This window comes from Arvicola amphibius, chromosome X (genome assembly GCF_903992535.2).
Source record: "Arvicola amphibius chromosome X, mArvAmp1.2, whole genome shotgun sequence".
NCBI lineage: Eukaryota > Metazoa > Chordata > Mammalia > Rodentia > Cricetidae > Arvicola > Arvicola amphibius.
The window spans coordinates 40,954,897-40,972,134 of record NC_052065.1 but is presented as its reverse complement, the minus strand read 5'-3'; positions in this window follow the sequence as shown (position 1 = coordinate 40,972,134).

Sequence of the window (17,238 nt, the reverse complement as noted above, 5' to 3'; positions counted from 1 at the left end):
GGGCATCCATCTTCGGCCTTCAGGCCCATAGTTTCCAGCAGACATTTCCATAAAGAAGGAAATTTCAAAGACAGTTCAGTCACTATCTGCTGTGTCCTGCAGAATGTTTCACAGACTCTTTCATGAATCAGTAACCCAGAAGGAACATCTCACCTATAGGCAAGTTCAGCAGTCCTCTCTCTGAGGGTTCTCTGTGTTCAGTTTATGCAATAGTCCAGGCAAGAGCAGTTTCTTGCCCAAATGGCTGTCAAACTCCATAAGGATCCTCTTTGATGCCCATTTTCCTCTTGAAGTAGCTAGTGCTGCCAGGAGCAGATATGTCTCATTGTCATGAACAGTCTTAAGTTATTAAAACATTTAAGTGGAATATTCTGTAGTCTTTGAAAGATATGAAGAATGTCTATCTAACTGAAATATATCTCTATATATCTAGAAAATCTAACTAACATGACTATAAGCTTTACTATTATCAATGATTATCCATTAACAACCTATATTTCTTAACTATACATTACATTTTTAAAATGAACTACACAATCACAATACCTTAATCAGTATCAAAAATACATATACATATAACAAAATTGACCTTAAAATCCATACCAATGCAAATTATTCATATATATATCATATCCCCCTTTAAATGTAAAAGAACATTTATAAACAATATTTGGGAACATGGGCGCAGTTATTTCTCTCCAAACTGCTTCCTGCTGAATGGGGACGCTGTTAATCAAATCTTTCATGGTATAACCTGTGTGCCAGGTTCATCTCAGTCATCAGTTGGGTGAAGTAATTTTCTGAAGGTGTTCACAGCAACCTTTCAGGAGGGCGTGGTCTATCATACCATATTGGGATAGAAGCAATCCAACGGGTCTCATTTTCTGTAAAAATAAAAGAAACTCCTTTCCAAAGCATCATGTCCTTAGATCCAAATTGTAAAGTCAAGGTATTTTCAAAATATCTATTCTGGAATAGTTTAGCAGCATTTGTAAACAAATATCTTTTAGCAGCTGTTGCTCCTTCCTCAGCATTCAAACAATTCAAAGAGAGCATAATAGTATACAGTATCAAGATTCTCTGTGTATTTTCCATCTTTGTGTGGCTTTATTTTAACCTCTATTTCTTTTATTTTTACTTTTACTTTTTGAGACAGGTTCTCTTTATATCTTTGTCCTGAAATAACTCTGTAGACCAGGCTGTCCTTGAACTCACAGAGATCCACTTGCCTCAGCCTGGGATTAAAGGTGTGTGCTACAACACCTTGAACTCACAGAGATCTTTCTGTCTCTGCCTCCCAGGCATTTGGATTAAAGGTGTGTGCTGCCACACCTTGAAGTCACAGAGGTCAATCTACCTCTGCCTCCCAAGTGTTGGGATTAAAGGTGTGTACCACCACAACAAACTACTTCCTTTTTCTTTCTTTCTTTCTCTTTTTTTAACTGTAAAAACTTTAACTTTTAGCCTGCATGTATTTTTAACTCACTGTAAACCATTTAGAGGTTTTCTTTGTCTTTGAATCTCTCTTTACTGTATATCTCTCTTTTTCTGACCACACGAGTCTTTAATTTACCCACCAAAATCGGTAGAACTAAAGCCGTAATTTTGGCAGCTGGATCCAGCCCATGCCTTAGCTTTCTAGCCTCATGGCGGAGGTACCCGCAGAAGCCATGTTTATCGCCACAACTCTATGGCATTTCAAGGTCCCTGCCAGCAAGCAAGCTGCAACAGTGTCAAACAACAGTCAGGACCGCCTGCTTGAAAGAGTCAGAGTTTATCCTGGCAGTACAGACCAGAACGCCAGCATTTTTAAACAGCACAACTTTTTTCCTGCTATGGCTGAAAACAAACAAGCATGCAGTCAGCTTTTATCAACGCCATTTAAGTGTTTCGTAGCAGGACCTCTTAAAAGAGCTGCAGGGTTTTGCAGCTAAAGCTGAGTCAGGAAGCCTCTCTTAGATGAGAACGCTTGCTCAGATCCGAGAAATTGCTGCTATCAAGAAAACATGCTTTACTCTATTCTTTCCCAAGCTTTCTCAAACTTTCTGTGGATCCAGTAATCCACGTTGGGCGCCATTCATTTTTCAAAGGCAAGGAACTTTTTGTAGAACTGTCCAACCCTGTCTTGGCAAGATAAGACAATCCTGTTTTTATCCATTTACGGATACTCTGAAACTCTGTCAGTGGTCGAGGTATGGGCTTTTTCTTTGCCTAAAGGCCACTTCTGCCAAGAAGAAGACAAGCTCCCAGTGGAGTGTCTTCTTTGGTGCTCAATATTCTCTCGGGAGTAGAGTGGTGTTGCCAGGAGTGATTGTGTCTCATAAGTACCAAACTCTAGGTTAGATTAAAGGCCATGTTCTACAGCTCTTCAAAGAGGTCAAAGATTATACTATCTATACTAAATATAATTTCTATGTATCTAAAAAACCTGAAAAACAACTGTGCAATAAATGAGGACAATATCCCCAAACGTAAACAATGTCATTATACAAATAATATCAGAGGTAGAAATGTACATTGCAATATGATAAATATCTCAATATAACAATTGTTTTAAACAGAGGTAGAAGCATACTCTCATACAATAGAGGTAGAAGCATACTCACATACAATGTTCAATATACAAGAATCAACACCAATGCAATTTTCTAATAACAATAATTCACAAATACTAATCATCCCATCAAACCAGGTAATCCCCCCCCTTTTTTTTTTCATAAACACCCCTGAGTCCATATAATACCTCCCCCATCCCCTCAACCCTATACCATCTACTAAATGATGTCCCTAAACCAGAGGGCAAACTCTGTTGGGAGAGGGGGCGTCGTCCTCTAAGATTGCTTCTAGCTGACATGGGGGCGACGTTCTTCTCAGGGGGTTCCATGAAAGCAAATGATGGTAAAATTCCCAGAATAACATTTGGTCGAGGAAATTGTAACTAGCCTCTGAGTGTTTTGAGGAGGTCCGGCCAGAGTGTTGTCAAAATTGTACACCATTTGAAACTGTCTTGTGTAGTTGGTACCAAAAAAAAAAAAAACCAAAAAAAGGTCTAATTTTAGCGCTATTAAAAACATGACGTCATAGTAACCAGGTGAAATTGATGTTGTGGGGCCCCATCTTCATCCTGGAAACTTCAAAGATTATTGAAGGAAAATTTGTTGTTTGTTACAGGAAAGGTAAACATTATCTACAAAGACATATACAGACATATATATTCGATGAAAGGTATAATAAAGACAGACAGATATGAGGAAAGGCAAAGAAAGTTTATCAAGTATCATCATCATCATCATCATCATCATCATTATCATTATTATTATTATTATTACTATTATTATTCTGTCCCATTTCATGGCTCCTGACCTGAGACAGAAACTCTGAGATATCCCTTATAAACAGGCTTGGAATTGAAGAAGGACTGAGCCATAGTCCAACTCCAAAACCAGCTCTATATACATATAAATAAAGGCACAGTATATATGTAAAAAAAATGTTTTATACTTACTAAACATATTCGGGTTCTGTGTTGATCCATATTAGGTTGTAACTAGTGTCCATGCATCAGTATTTAAATATCCAGGGTCCCTTAAGTTCTTTGAAGATGAGTGGTTTCCTGTGGAGATAAGAAAAGAACCCTGCCCCCAACCTATATGCTTTTCTTACCATCAGTATGATCATCATCCTTGTGAATGAATTATTTTTCTTTTCCAAGGGGCTTCTTCTCTTCAAACCGAACCTTTATTAATTTTGACGATATCCACAATTTTTCCTCTCCTGTGGAGACAAGAGCAAAACCCCTTCCCCAACGCAGCACATCTCCTGGCTTCCACTGCGAGGTCAGCACATCCTTGAAATAAACTGGTTGATTTAATTCAGCAGACTTTTCCATTATCCAATGTCTTTCTGCAGCCGTTGTCCCCTTCTCATTAGCGTTGAGAAAATTCAAGGTTAATAAAGCACTATGTAACCTATTTCTAGGGGTATTTTCCACCCCTTTCTGTTTGTTTAACATATCCTTTATAGTTCTATTTGATCTTTCTATGACTGCTTGACCTGTAGGATTGTATGGTATACCTGTAACATGCTTAATATTGTAATAAGCAAAAAACTGTTTCATTTTCCTAGAGACATAAGCTGGACCATTATCCGTCTTTATTTGTGTAGGTATACCCATGATGGCCATAACTTCTAATAAATGAGTGATTACTGAATCAGCTTTTTCTGAGCTTAAAGCAGTTGCCCATTGAAAACCTGAATAAGTGTCAATGGTGTGGTGTACATATTTTAATTTGCCAAATTCTGCAAAGTGAAACACATCCATCTGCCAGATTTCATTCCTTTGAGTGCCCTTTGGATTAGCCCCTGCAGGCAGTGGTGTTTGGTTATAAAAAGAGCAAGTAGGGCATTTCTTTACAATTTCCTTAGCTTGTTGCCATGTAATAGAAAATTCTTTCTTCAAGCCTTTGCTATTGACATGATGTTTTTTATGAAATTCAGAGGCCTGCAGCACACTACCAATCAACAATTGATCAATTTCTGCATTACCTTTTGCTAGAGGACCTGGCAGACCCGTATGAGATCGGATGTGTGTTATATACATAGGGCAAAGCCTGTTCCTGATCATGTCTTGTACCTGGATAAACAATGAGGTTAGTTCTGTATCATCAGGTATAAATTCAGCAGTTTCAATATGTAAGATTACTCTTTCTGCATATTGTGAATCAGTAACTATATTAAGCGGTTCTTTAAAATCCCTTACCACCATAAGAATGGCATATAATTCTGCCTTCTGGACAGAATCATAAGGGCTTTGTTCCACCTTACTCAAATCTTCTGATTTGTAACCTGCTTTCCCTGATTTATTAGCATCAGTATAAAATGTACGTGCTCCAGTTATTGGAGCATCACGGATGATTCGGGGGAGAATCCAAGAAGTTCTCTTTATAAAGTTAAGCCTCTTGCTTTTCGGATAGTTGTTATTGATTTCTCCCAAAAAATTAGCGCAAGCTCTTTGCCATGGTTCGTTATCTTCCCACAATTTTTTTAGTTCATCAGCAGTGAAAGGAACTATAATTTCTGCTGGGTCTATGCCTGCTAGTTGACGAAGTCTCAATTTGCCTTTTATAATTAATTCAGAGACTTTTTCCACATAAGTTTTTATTTTCTTACTTGGTTTATGTGGTAAAAAGATCCATTCTAAGATAATATCATCTCTCTGCATTAAAATTCCTGTAGGAGAAATTTTGGAAGGCAATATGACGAGAATACAACTGAGCTCTGGATTCACCCTGTCCACATGTGTCTCTTGTAATTTCTCTTCAATCATTCTCAGCTCCTTTTCTGCTTCAGCTGTTAATTCTCTGGGACTGTTTAAGTCTTTTTCACCATCCAAGGTTTTATTTAAATGAATTATCATATCAGGTGTTATGCCAACAGCTGATCGTAAGCTGGAAATGTCTCCTAACAACCTTTGAAAGTCATTGAGAGTCCGTAACCGATCTCTCCTAATTTGTGCTTTTTGTGTCTTAATTTTTTGTAAACCTATTTTATAACCTAGATAATTAACAGAATCTCCTCTCTGAATTTTTTCAGGAGCAATCTGCAATCCCCATTTAGGTAAAAGTATTTTTACTTCTTCAAACAGTCTTTCTAAAGTAGCCATGTTTGAATCAGATAACAGAATATCATCCATGTAATGATAAATTATAGACTTGGGAAATTGCTTGCGTATTATTTGCAATGGTTGATTTACAAAATATTGGCACAGGGTGGGAGAGTTCAACATGCCCTGTGGGAGGACGGTCCACTGGTATCTCCTTGTAGGTTGATAGTTATTATAAGTAGGCACTGTGAAGGCAAACTTTTCTCTGTCTTTTTCTTGTAAAGGTATAGTGAAGAAACAATCCTTTAAATCAATTACTATGAGAGGCCATCCTTTTGGTAATAAAGATGGCAGAGGAATTCCAGATTGCAAAGAGCCCATAGGTTGAATAACCTTATTGATAGCCCTGAGATCTGTCACCATTCTCCACTTACCAGATTTTTTCTTAACAACAAATACAGGAGAATTCCAAGGGCTGGTAGATTCTTCTATATGTCGAGCATCTAATTGCTCTTGTACCAGCTGTTCTAAAGCCTGCAACTTTTCCTCAGCTAATGGCCATTGCTTTGTCCATATTGGTTTCTCAGTCAACCATTTTAGAGGCAGTGCTGTTCGTATCTCTGAAGGGCCATCAATTGCTTTGCATTCTTGTACAGCCCGAACAGCCGGTTTCCGCCTTCTGTAATATCTTTTAATATTTCCCTCAGTGATAGAGGCTCTAGAAGCAGCAGGAATGTTAATTTGGGTATTCCATTGCTGCAACAGGTCACGGCCCCATAAATTCACTGCAATATTGGCTACATATGGCCTTAATTTTCCTATTTGTCCTTCTGGCCCTATGCATTCAACCCATCTCGTGCTCTGCCTTACTTGAGATAGGGTTCCAATTCCCAGGAACTGAACATTTACATCCTGAAGAGGCCAATACGGATGCCAAGATTCTGGAGTAATGATACTTACATCCGCACCTGTGTCCAGTAGGCCAGTAATAAAAATGCCATTTACACACACTCTTAACTTTGGTCTTTGTTCATTTATAAAAGTCTGCCAAAATACACGTAACTCATCTTTCAGGCCATTTTTGCTTTTAACAGCAGGCATGGGGCTTTCTAATTTTCTTGACGAGGCATGTTCTCGGCAGTAACTGGAAATGACTAGACCACATTCGCCATGGGGGCCTGCGAGAGGCCCCCCATTGAGTTTCCCAGTGGCAACAGGTTGCCTTGTCTATCTCTTGTTGACCTGCACTCATTTGTCCAGTGTCTGCCTTTTCCACATCTCCTACATATACCTGAAGGCTGAGTCCTCCTACGTCTGTTATTTCTAGAAGAGGCATTATTATTATTATTATTGTTGTTATTATTATTATTGTTATTATTGTTATTATTATTATTATTATTATTATTATTATTATTATTATTATTTCTGAAAATCCGTTGTCTGCAATTCCTTTTAATATGTCCCATCTTGCCACAGTTAAAACATTTGGTAACTTGATGCCTCCTTTTTGCATTAGAAATTGCTTCTTCGACCCATGCTTCAGTGCCATAGTCAAATGATTCAACATTCATTGTATGTAAGACCCATTCGTCCAAGGGCGCTGATCTCATCTTTAAAGGCCCCAGGATCCTTTTACACTCCACATTGGCATTCTCATAAGCCAAAGATTCAATTATTATACGTCTTGCTTCTGGGTCAGATATCCCTATCTGTACAGCTTTAGTTAGCCTTTGTAAAAAATCACTAAAGGGTTCTCTCTGACCCTGTTTAACTCTGATATATGATTCCAGTCTCTGTCCTGGGTCTTGAACCCTGTCCCAAGCCTTTAAGGCTGCTGTAGTACATATGGATAAGGTGTGTTCATCATAATTCGCTTGTTCCAGAGGATCGGAGAAAAGTCCTTCACCTAGAATTTGATCTAAGGAGATCTCAATTCCCTTTGCTCTTTCCTGCTGTTCTAAAAGTTTAGCCTCTTGTCTGAACATGCATTTCCAATTTAATTGTGACCCACTCTCTAGAACAGCTGATACTAATTGTACCCAATCATGGGGCGTTGCCTTATTGCTTATAGACCAAGTTTTGAGCATCTCTCTAACAAAGGACGAATGTAGCCCAAAGTTCATAATAGCTTGTTTAATTTCTTTGAGATCATTCATACGGACGGGTTCCCATGTATATTCCTTGATGACTTTAGGGTTTTTGGAACCAGTCACCTTTTCTGACGTTACTATTGGAAAGGCAGGTAGAACTTTATGGAAATTATCCCGGAGAGTTTTACTCATTGACGGAGTTAAATTTCGCCTTTGTACCGTTTGCTCCTGTTCATCATAGTCTATAATTTCCTCAATCTTTTCTAATCTACTTACTATTGCCTTCTGTAAGGCCTGGATCTCCTGTCCAGAATTATGCTCCAAGGCCTTCATGGAGGATTCCAAAACATGAAGTTTGTCCAGTAGAGTTAGTATCTCATCCTTGGATAGAATTTTCATGGCATGAATTGTGCCTTCTTGTATTGACAATCTGTCAGCCAATCTGTCATATCCTTTAGACAAAATCCGATTTTCACATTCAGCAGTTTTAATTCTCTCTGATAATGTTTCAGACAGGGACTGAAGTTTACGATCCAAATCAGCTGTTCTCTCCTCCGCAGCAATGAGTCTCTCCTTAATATCAGACTGTAGTTTTTCTAAATTTTGCTCATTTGACCGAGTCATATCAGACAAAGCCCTATTCCCTTCCTTGAGACCTTCAAACTCTTTCTTGGTGTCAGTCTGAATTGTTTTTGCAAATACCTCGACCGACTTAAAGTTGTCACTCAAAACAGTTGTGCCCTTTCTTAAGCATTCAACCTCTGTCCTAAGAATCCTGGTTTCATTCTGTAAGGACTTTATCATTTTTCTATTTTCAAACCATGTAAGGGAGAAACCAAATACGAGAAAAATTGCAAGCCCTATAAACATCCAAGTTATGGGAATATCATATGTATCCTGTAATATTTCTACCATAGTATAATTAAATAGATTGCAGAAGCTTTCAACGGTGATATGGTCAGACATTTTTTTTTTTTTTAATCAAAAGAAATTTTACCTGAAATGACCGTTCCCTGCCAGTAGGTCGCTAGGGCAATAACCGCTCGGCCAAACCGAGTCTGCAGTACAGGCGGAGCTCGAATGTTGGGACTCCGGCAGTAACCACTAGTCTCTGGCAGGTCAGGGCCCAGGCCGAACTCAGCCGGGACTGGTGCTGCCTGAGGGGTTAGCGAGCTCGGACTGAGTCACCCGCGCGCACACACACGTCCTTTGCTCCGTACAAGCGGGGCTGGGACAGGCTAGTCTGGGAAACTGCTCTGAAGCAATCAAGAGCCCAAGGCCGAATCCTTGCCACGCAGTGTGGGAACTGGAGCTGAAGGCTCCCAAATGCCCCACGTTGGGCGCCAAATGAAGGTGCGTGGTTGATCGGCAGTTATGATTCACCAGACAAGCTTTAATATATATATGTCAGTTTTAATAAAGGAAAGGAAAGGGAACTTACAAATCCAAGGTTCCAGCGAGGAGGGCAGGAAAACAAAGAGCAGGCGGGCCGCAGGCCCGCAAGATTTTATAAGTCAATATTAGCCTAAGGGGGACACGCCTAAGAGGGACACGCCTTTAGACCAAGGGGGACACGCCTTTAGACCAAGGAGGACACGCCTTACAAAACAAGGTTTTGGGCTAGGCTTCCCCTTCACTCTACAAGAGTCCCTGGGTTCAATATTAATCACTAAAAAATAAAATCACACAGCCAGTATAACTTAATTTATGGCATCCCATTATCAGATAAATATTTACTTACAGTGTGTTTATTAGGGGCTTGGAGAAATAGTTCAGTGTTTGTAAATACTTGCTACTCTTGCAGAAGATCTGGGCGTTTGATTATCAGCACCCTCCTAATAGATTACAACCATCTGTAACACTGGTTCCATGCAATTTCTTGCTCTCTGCTAAACTATTTGGGTACTAGGCATATATGTAGAATATATACATTACAGAAATTCAGGGTAAAAACTCAAAAAATTTAAATACAGTAAAAAAAATCCAAAAAAGTTTAATAATTTTTGGTCAAATGTTTTTACATGATATTAATATTTAGGTATTTACCTAATGCTAATAAATATCAGTTAATTGTTGCTAAATATACTTTTTAACTTTGTAGTTAAGAAACTTCATTTCCTTTAGTTTTTCTTAAGCAAATTGAAATAGATACTATACACATTACTATAAATTAGTGGTAAAAAATCAATCAAGATTATTAAATTTTTGACATCCTTTAACTTCTTGTGGTGAAGAGAAATACATTTTAACAGTTGTAAGAGAGAGGCTTCTTGGCTCTTTCTATAAATATGGTATGATCATTAAACACATCATTCTATGTTTTCCAATTAACAAGATTGTTTATATTGTGATCTGTGGTTTGGCAGCAGTGGCTTGTGTACTGTTCTTTTAAAAAAATGATTTTCACACTTCTGCATAGATGCCTGCTTTCTCATATCATGGCTGATAAGCCATTCTTCATGAAGTATCTGAGATCCTTTATTTGTTATGCGAAAAACATAAGCCCATGTTGAGCTTGCAATGTGTAGGCATATCTCATGATTGTCAAAGAATAGCAAGACAGGGTGAAAGTCATCTTCCCACTAGTAATCTCTTGTGACTTCTTACTATTGATGATAGCAACAGGGAGAGCTCAGTGACAACCGGGTCCAAGAACTGAATATTCATGAGATAGTCACAGAAGTCCTTGGTGGGGACAAAGTCAGTTTCTTTGCACAAGAGTTCTTTATCTATGGCTTTGCCATTTCTAGGGCATCTGCTCCCCAATCTAATCTTTATTTTCTTGAAAATATTTTATGTTTTTCTTAGGGTTCACCTTGTCACTTAGCTTCTTTAGGATCATGAACTATAGGCTCAATATCCTTATGAATGAGTACATACCATATTCATCTTTTTGGGTCTGGCTTACCTCACTAAGGATGTTGTTCTCTAGTTCCATCCACTTGCATGCAAAATTCAAGATGTCATTGTTTTTATACCCCAGAGTAGTATTCTAATGTGTAAATGTGCTATATTTTCTTTTCCCACTCTTTGGTTGAGGGGTGTTTCGGTGGTTTCCAAGTTCTGGCTATTACAAATAATGCTGCTATGAATGCAGATGAACAAATATCTTTATAGTATGATTGAGCATCTTTTTGGTATATGCCCAAGAGTGGTATTGCTGGATGTTCAATGTCCTTAGCCATCAGAGAAATGCAAATCAAAACAGCTCTGAAATACCATCTTACACCTGTCAGAATGGCTAAGATCAAAAATACCAATGATAGTTATGTTTGAGAGGATTTAGAGTAAGGGGAACACTCCTCCATTGCTGGTGAAAAGTCAAACTTGTACAACGACTTTTGAAATCAATATGGAGGTTCTCAGAAAATTGAGAATTAACCTACCTCAGGATCAAGCACCACTACTATTTAATATGTTTCTGGAATTAATAATAGAAACAGCCCTGGAGGATGAGGAGATAGGTGGTGAGTGAATCAAAAACTTGTGTTTTACTGATGATACAACACTACTTGCTGAAAGTCCAAATGAGCTGCAGGCCATGTTAAATAATAGAGTGACAGAAGTAAGTGAAAACCTTGATATGAAAGTAAACATTGACATGGCTGAGATACAAGACACGGGAAGGACATACAAGGATTTTAACATTGCAATAAGGAATCAGAACTTAAAGCAAACAGTAAACTTTGTCAATCTGGGAGCAAACATCAGTTCAAAAGAGGCAAAATTTTGGACATCAAAAGGCAATAGGGATAGTGAGGGCTGCATTCCAAATACTAGGAAACATTTGCTGAGCAAGAGACATAATGACAACAACAAAGTTACAAGTATATGATACATTTTTTCTTGAGCTGCCTTCTTTACAACTCCAAAACCTGGACAATGAAATACTCCACAGAACAGTGACAGAATGTGTTTGAGATGGTTTATGTCAGGAGGACTCTAGGTGTCACACAAAAAGATTGGCTGTACAATGATGACATTAAGAAACATCTCCATCTACAGGATAAAGTAAACTATAGGTAACGGCAATGGTGCTTGAAATAATTAGGCCAGGTTATGAGAATGAATGAATGAAGGTATCTAAAGATAGCACTGCTTGGAGGACTGCATGGGATAAGGTGAAGAGAAAGTCCACAAAAAAAAAAACACTGAATAGACAGCATAAAGGAAGACTGTGGAACCTTCGGTATGACATTAACACAAGTACCTATGACAGCCCAGAATACGAACAACTGAAGAACCACCATAAACGGGCTACCTATGCATGCTTAAGCATTGCTGGGGCATAAATAATGATGATGATGATGATGTATGTGTTTGTGTAAGGTGTTTCTCCTCTATTGATTTCCTATTCTGGGGTTTTTTATTTCTTGTGTTTTCTTAGGTGTGGTTAACTACTTCAGATTGGCTTTTTCCTTCTAGCACTTTCTTTAGGATTAGATTTGTCAATATATATATATATATATTCCTTAAATTTGTTTTTAGCATGGAATGACTTATTTTCTTCATTTATAGTGATTCAAAGTTTTTCTGAGTACAACAGTTTAGCCTGGTATCTGTGGTTTCTTCGCATCTGTAGATCATACATACAGGCCTTTCTGGCTTTTACAGTCTCCATTTAGAAATAAGGTGTTAAACTATTCAGTCTGGGTTTATAGTACCTTCTATATTTTTCTTGCAAATTTTATATTTTGTTTTTATTCTGTAAATTCAGTATTCTCATTTTATGGACCAAATGTAACCTCTTTTCTCTAACAGTGTAGTTGGTGTTTACTTATATTTTTATAGGCATCTACTTCATTCAGTTAGGAAAATTTTGTAAAAAAAAACATTTCTAGATCTTTGAGCTTGGTCTCATCTCCTTTTTCTATTCCTATTATTCTTAGATTTAGTTTTTCCATGGTGTCATACATTTTTATATGTTTCATGTCAGATTTTTAAATAATAACTTCTTTTCATTGAGGAAAATATTTCTTCTATCATGGTTTTAGTGCTAGAGAGACTATCTTTGATTTCTTAAACTCTGTTGGTGAAGCTTCCTTCTGAAATCCAACTTCAAGTTCCAAAGTTTTTCATTTCCAGCTTTTCCTCAATTTGGATTTTCTTTAATAATTATATTTCCACTTTTAGATTTTTGATTTGTTTTATTCATTCATTTCCATTGTTCATATTTTCAAGGATGTCTTTATGGTATTTATTAATTTCCTCTTAAAAGACCTCTATCATATTCATAAATGCCATCTCTAAGGAGTTTGTCAAAAGTGCCTAAGACATGTTACAATACTTAGGACTAACTGTGGTAGAGTTGTTGGAGTGTAGTGGAGACATATTCTCCTGGTTGTTATTGTATTTTTACATGGGCATCTAGCTGTCTGCTTTGGAATGACTATAAATCTACATGCTAATATAATGTCTTATTTTTGTTGGGTAGGTGTTTTATTTTTTGGTTTCTGATGACGTCTCTTGTTTTTTTGGGTTTTTTTTTTTTTTTTTTTTTTTTTTTTTGGTTTTTCGAGACAGGTTTTCCCTGTAGTTTCTAGAGCCTGTCCTGGAACTAGTTCTTGTAGACCAGGCTGGCCTCGAACTCGGATGCCTCTGCCTCCCAAATGCTGGGATTAAAGGCGTGCGCCACCACCACCCGGCGACGTCTCTTGTTCTTAAAAGAGTGTCTTCATTGCTTGTTTTTCAGTATGTAATTCTTTTGAAATCCTGAAATGTGTTGCCACTAGGTGTTTCAGGTAAAATGTGTTTTTAGTTATCGAGAGCTTACATTTAGGAATGGGTATGGACTGGAGAAGAACACTGTGGGTGTTCAGATATGGTAGAAGAGCATAGTGTTCAATCAGGATATGCCCAGTCTCCAAGAGTTGGGAGCAGATCGTAGGAGAAGCCACAAAGAGTAGCATGCTTCCAGGTTGGGGCTGATACTGGGGTATTATATTTGGAGGGAAGGGGAAAGAATGAAGATCTTAAGCTCATGTTCCTGTTTTGATCATCTACTTCTTTTCTGGAAGATTTTGCTGGTAACTTAACAGAAAATGTCCCTGTTCACAGCAGGTGGTCTGGCAAAGAGATGGGGCTGAGACATGGAGATCAAGTTTAAAGGACATGAGGGAGAGGTGAAACTCTGCAGTTACACTACCTGGTTCTTTCGCCAGACAGACTTGCAGGCTTCCAGGGAATCCCTGCTGAAGTTCGAGACTGGGATAAGTAATAAGGAATGCATAAAAATGTTGGCGTGTAAAATCCGTGTGAACTACTGGAGGCAGGTCAAAGAAGGGAGATGAGACCACAATAGTTGTTCTGCTGCAGAGCTGGAGTTAAGACTTGGGGATTGCATTTTGTGTAGAGTAGGGTGAGGTGATGATCGACTCTAAGCTTAATTTTTTTCGCTGTTCTTTGTGACCCGTGTTTACCCAGAGAATGACTGCTGGTGTTGGAAATTGGGAAAATAGAATAAGTAGGGGGAAAGAGGACTGGGGGAGAGCAACATGAGTCACTGGAAATTTGGCACAGAGAGGAAAAGGTAACTACATCAGCTCTTCTGCTACAGAGTTGGGAATTATATTTAGAGGAGAAGAGGGAGAGAGGAAAATATGCAATTAGACTACTTGAATTTTGCGCCGGAGTGGCCTGCAGGTTACCTGTAAGTGTCTGTTGAACTCTGAGGCTAGGATAAAGTGATGAATCTGGGGAAATGTGGTCTGCTACAGAGCTGGGGATGAACCTGAGAGATTAGATATTGCAGAGTTGAGGGCAAGGTGAATATTGAAACGTATTTTGCCTGCTTTCCTGGATGTATGCCACTTCTGTATTTTAATATACTCCTTTACATTAATCAACATACCATATAAGCACAAGGCTTTTAAATAATTGATTATATGAAGTTAATAAAATTAATTATATAAGGAAATATTGTTTTAACTTTGAAGCTAGAAATTCAATCATACAAATACAAGTAAATGTTACAATGAAAGTTATCTGTTTTCATCAAAAATAAATTGAAAACATGGTGAACCTATGGACTTAGAATAAGATACTACAATAAAATATATTGATTTAAATTGCATATTAAACTTAATGTGATTAAACTGGAATATATAATTTGACAATTTATCAGTATATATATATATGTATGTATATATATATGATAATTTTAGTGTTTTAACACTAAATAAAGAAAAATGTGCTTTCCATCAGTTTTTTCTTGTTTAAATACGTGTTATTTAAAGAAGTCAGACATCTATAAGATTTTATTTTGATCTTATAATTATTATAACTTTTTAATATTTTTGTCATTTGCCATTGCAATTGCCCTAGAATTTTATTTTTTTGAGCAAAAACTATACATATTTGAAAATATATATTAGGAAATATTATCCTGTGTTCTTTAAATAAAATCATCAATTTAAGATTTACCTTATTCTTGGTAAAATAAAAAACATCTAAAAATATTAGGAGCATCAGTTATGACTAACTGGATGTTTTCTTTGTTGCACCTTATGTTGTACCTTATGACATTATGTTGTTCCATTTATTTGCCATCCATTAAGCAGAACTAATTCCACTGAGGTTTTAGGCTTGAGTAATCTATGAAGGATGATACTATGTAAATTCTGTTCATAAAACTAAGAGCATTGTTTTTGTAGATACATTAGCAGTTAAAACCACTTTCAGCTATATATTCAGTGGCATAGGATCTGATTCCTGACATATTGCAGTAATTTTATGAGTTGTCATATTAGCAAATAAGGAAAGCTAGGAGAATATATTGACTAAAATAATATCTCAAAACTTTTCTTTAAAAGCATACATTCCACTTCACACTTTTCTCTCCCCACCCTCACATCCCCCCATCCCACCCCACCCCCAAGTTCCCATTTTTTGTCCAACAATCTTGTCTACTTCCAATATCCAGGAAGATAACTATATGTTTTTCTTTGGATTAACCTTCTTATTTAGCTTCTCTAGGATCACGAATTATAGGCTCGATGTCCTTTATTTATGGCTAGAAACCAATTATGAGTGAGTACATCCCATGTTCATCTTTTTGGGACTGGGTTACCTCACTCAGGATGGTGTTTTCTATTTCCATCCATTTGCATGCAAAATTCTAGATGTCATTGTTTTTTACCGCTGAGTAGTATTCTAGCATGTATATATTCCACACTTTCTTCATCCATTCTTCCACTGAAGGGCATCTAGGTTGTTTCCAGGATCTGGCTATTACAAATAATGCTGCTATAAACATAGTTGAACAAATACTTTTGTAATATGATTTGGCATCTCTTGGGTAAATTCCCAGCAGTGGGATTGCTGGGTCCTGGAGTAGGTTGATCCCGAATTTCCTGAGAAACTGCCACACTGCTTTCCAAAGTGATTGCACAAGTTCGCATTTCCACCAGCAATGGATGAGTGTACCCCTTACTCCACAACCTCTCCAGCAAAGGCTATCATTGGTGCTTTTGATTTTAGCCAATCTGACAGGAGTAAGATGGTATCTCAATGTTGTTTTGATTTGCATTTCCCTGATTGCTAAGGAGGTTGAGCATGCCCTTAAGTGTCTTTTGGCCATTCAAAATTCTTCTGTTGAGAATTCTCTGTTCAGTTCAGTGCCCCATTTTTTAATTGGGTTAATTAGAATTTTAAAGTCTAGTCTCTTGAGTTCCTTATATATTTTGGAGATCAGACCTTTGTCTGTTGTGGGGTTGGTGAAGATCTTCTCCCAGTCAGTAGGCTGCCTTTTTGTCTTAGTGACAGTGTCCTTTGCTTTACAGAAGCTGCTCAGCTTCAGGAGGTCCCATTTGCTTGGGGGAATAGGATGGTTGGGATATAGGAAGGGTAGATATGGGAACAAGGAATTATATATCTTAATTAAGGGAGCCATTCTAGGGTTGGCAGAGACTTGACTCTAGAGGGGTTCCCAGGTATCGAGGAAGATTCCCCCAGCTAGTTCCTTGGGCAGCTGAGGAGAGGGAGCCAGAAATGTCCAGATCCTATTGCCATACTCATAAATATCTTGCATATCACCATAGAAACTTCACCTGGCATTGGATGGAGAAAATGACCGAGCCCTACATTGTAGCACCGGACTTAGCTCCCAAGGACCTGGTGAGGAGCAAAAGGAGGGAGATCATGAGCAAGGAAGTCAGGACCTTGTGGGGTGCATTCACCCATTGAGACAGTGGGACAGAACTAACGGAAGACCACCAAGTCCAGTTGGAATGGGACTGATGGAACAGGCGACCAAACCAGACTCTCTGAATGTGGCTGATGGTGGAGGAGGACTGAGAAACCAAGGACAACGGCGATGAGCTTGGACTCTACAGCATGGACGGGCTCACTGTGAGCCTTGTCAGCTTGGTTGCTTCCTTCCTGGACTTAGGGGGAGTTGGGAAGACATTGGACTTAACATAGCGAAGGGAAACCTGATGGCTCTTTGACCTGGAGAGGGAGGGAGTGGGGGTATGGGTGGAAGGGAGGGGAGGGAAGGGGGAGGAGGAGGGGAGGAGATGGAAATCTTTAATAAAAAACGAGAAAAAA